The following is a 3397-nucleotide window of genomic DNA, read 5'->3' on the forward strand; positions in this document are numbered from 1 at the left end:
GAGACATGGCCATGCTTGAAGGCCCCAGTGTGCGTGGGTGATCCAGCATCTGGACATCAGACGCACGCCACGTTTATAAATGATAGGCATGTGGGGGCACCAATAGCACAAGCTATGTTTTTCACAACACACACAAACTGCTTAGTAACATTTGAAAACTAACAGTGAAGCCGTCTGTTCGGGTTAAATCAATCATATATAATTATTAAGTTTCCATTGGCAATTCACATGCTGCTGCGTTCACGTCTACGTGGTTTATTGGTTCATGGATGCGTGTGTCTGAACGTGTTTGTGTCGTATTGGCCCGCATAGGTGCTCGCTAACAGCACTTGCCTTGACCGCCTGAAAAAATAATACACGGAGATATATATTATTGTTTTTTTATTGCGCACACACACAGCCGTTTCATGACAATATGCCTCTCAAGCTTGTCTAGTATTTGTTCTGGACACCATTGGGTTGTGCGCACAGCTTCCATATTGATCCGACCTGGAGCACATTTGTTGAGGAATCTTGTCAGATCAGAATAATATAAAACACGTGCCACTCCTTCATGAGCCATGTCGTAGGCAGGAGGATAGGATGAAGGATCTCTGCACTGGGAAGTGAGCTTGGGGCACGCTGCAAGCACATGTTACTTGTCAAGCGCGGTGCGGGAAGCCCGTGACGGGAACCGCACCTGCTCGCTTCTGTGCCGACCTCGACAGAACGCTGGAGTAGGTCCCAACAATGACTCGATTATTAATAATACCAAGGTAGTTGGAAAAAATATAAGCTAACCTCTGCGCTCGGCATGGCTTGCAGGAGTTTCCCCACCTTCATGGGACAGGATTTGGGGATGGCCAACAATTTTTACAGGAGTCCAAGTATAATGGACCAACAAAAAACAACTGTATTCCACTTTTAGTCCATTGATTGACGTAAGCGTATGATCGTCCCGGCTCTCCGTTCGTGTTGGTGATGCTTGGATGACTTGCAACAGTCCAATGATGTTGTGTCAGCTGCGGTGTCGTCGCTGCCCAAAGAACTGCGTTGACAAGATTTGTCAATAACTTGGTCACAGGAGTCGACAGGAGCCATTCGCAACATGTTTATGCGAATGTGGTACGCAAGAAAAGTGCCACTACTCTCATTAATTTCCTGCACTTTTGAGGAAGTGGAATAAATGTAGTCACTTTACGATGTGTCACTTCTGTGTTTATGGCGAGGATTTACGGTTCTCAGACAACACGGAACACTCATTTGTAGACTTCATTCAGTAATCTTAGGACGTTTTCTCTCGATTTCAGAGAATCCTCCCCCACTCTGCGTCGGTGACCATGTGGCTACTCGTTTCCTGTCACCCCCTACCCAGAGAGAATTACTGCTTTTTGACCACAACCACTCATATTTTCTCTCCTCCAACACAAGTGATCACATTTTTCTCATGGTTTTATAGCTTTTATTTGGTAATGCTTCCGGAACATGTGAGGTGGCTGGGCTCAGATAAAAAAACTGGTCAACCGGAAGTCAGTATAGTAATAGGGTTTTACCCTTTCAACTGGTACAAAAACTGACACCTTTATACAAGGCATCATGTTGGCAATAACCACAACACAAGCAATCAAAATGCAAACAAAAAGAAATAAACAACTCTGATAATCATAATGATATGCACTGTCCTTGAAGTTGATTGGTCCACACCCGACAGCTTTTCTTAGAGCCTAGTCTCCATTGATGTTGGATCAGATGACGCCAAAAGGCGTACAACTTTTTGTTTGCATTTTGACTTCTTGTGTTGTGGTTATTGCAAACATGATGCCTTGTATAAAGGTGTCAGTTTTTGTACCAGTTGAAAGGGTAAAGACCTATTACTATATTTTGCCACTGGTAAAGGAGATGTTTCATAGCGGAAATCAGTAGTCACATGCACTGTCACTACGACTGGCCCATTTTGGCATATCAACTGTAGTTGTGTACTACACTGAGAAGCACTTCAAGATTTGCAATGTTTTTCGGTGAATAACTGATCTTAATAATTACTGTACCGGACTGAGAGTATTTGCCAAATCTCACAATGTTAGTTGAGTAACCAGACCGGACATGATGCTGGTAATTTGTGAAGTTGAGTGCTAGAAAAGGAAACGTGTATCTCTATTTTCTGTAAAGATAAGGAAGGGACAATGTTTATGTTAAATGGTGTGAACACTGCAAGTTATTGCACACTTGCGGTCGTGGTGTTTGTGGGTGAATGTAGCCAGTATATTGTGCACAGGTTCTCACTGACAGCATTGCGATGTGTCCGTTTATGGTTGGGCAGCATAGCTGATTGGTGGTGGCGTCGGCCCTGAAATCTCTGCCACGTATTTGCTTGCGTCCGCTCCGGTCAACATGTTTGATTGAGGTTCCACAGCGATTAAACGTACGCTATGTTTATTCTAAGTCGCTTGAAATGTGTGTGCGCGTTGCACGGTTGGCTACATGCGTTGCGAAAGAAGTTCGGCATGCATACATACGTACAAATATTTATCAAGAATATTTCAGTACGTTTGGTATTCAAGCCCCATTATCATCACCCAAGGCTATCAGTAATATAATCACCGTATTCGAATACTTCCTGCGCGTAAACAACGTTTAGCGTTTCGGTATGTACCGACGCATGGGGTGTGGACTGCTGTTGACGTGGGGTGGGCCCCTTCGGTCACTCTGACGAGAGAGGCCCTCTTTGGCCGGTTGGGCGTCTTCCTACCCGTGGACTCTGTGGTGGAGAGCCGAGTTACATCAACGACTTGGGGAGGAGGGTCTCCTGGGTGGGTTAACGACGTGGAGGTGGCAGGCGTGGCATCGTCTGGGGCACGAAGGGCCTGCGTCGCCGGCAAGCTGATTTTTGCGTGAGTGGCGGTCGTCTCTGACATTGTCTGCGTGGCTGCTCGAGGGAGGGGTTGGTATTGTTTACTGGGAGTTTGGAGGGTGGCTAAATGCGAGAGCGAGCTATATATAACGTGGGGTGTTGCTTCCTTGCACGCGTGCCTGTGACCTGGTTGAAAATCTGGCCGATCGTTTGTATTCATTCCAATTGCATGTGTTTCGTTTAGAGAGAAAAAAACATTGCAGTTTGTAACAAGCAGGGAATGAGGATGAATAATGTCGTGAATTTTTCACATTTTTCTCAACTGCGTCTTTAAAAATGTATGAGACTGCATGCTGGTGAGTGTGGGTTGCTGATGGCATGGGAGAATAGCAGTACTGCACAACAACGGATACTGCCGCGTTGCTTTACGGTGCCCACGGCAGAATCAACCTTGCTTGACCTTCGGAGATCTGACAAATTCGAGCACGTACCAAGCGATTTGCTCATAGATGGGGGGGGGGCATATACAGTGCGCGTGAATTTGTCATTCACCCCGGCGAGAAGAAG

This window comes from Lampetra planeri, chromosome 2 (assembly GCF_965212315.1).
Source record: "Lampetra planeri chromosome 2, kcLamPlan1.2.h2, whole genome shotgun sequence".
In the NCBI taxonomy this organism is placed as follows: domain Eukaryota; kingdom Metazoa; phylum Chordata; class Hyperoartia; order Petromyzontiformes; family Petromyzontidae; genus Lampetra; species Lampetra planeri.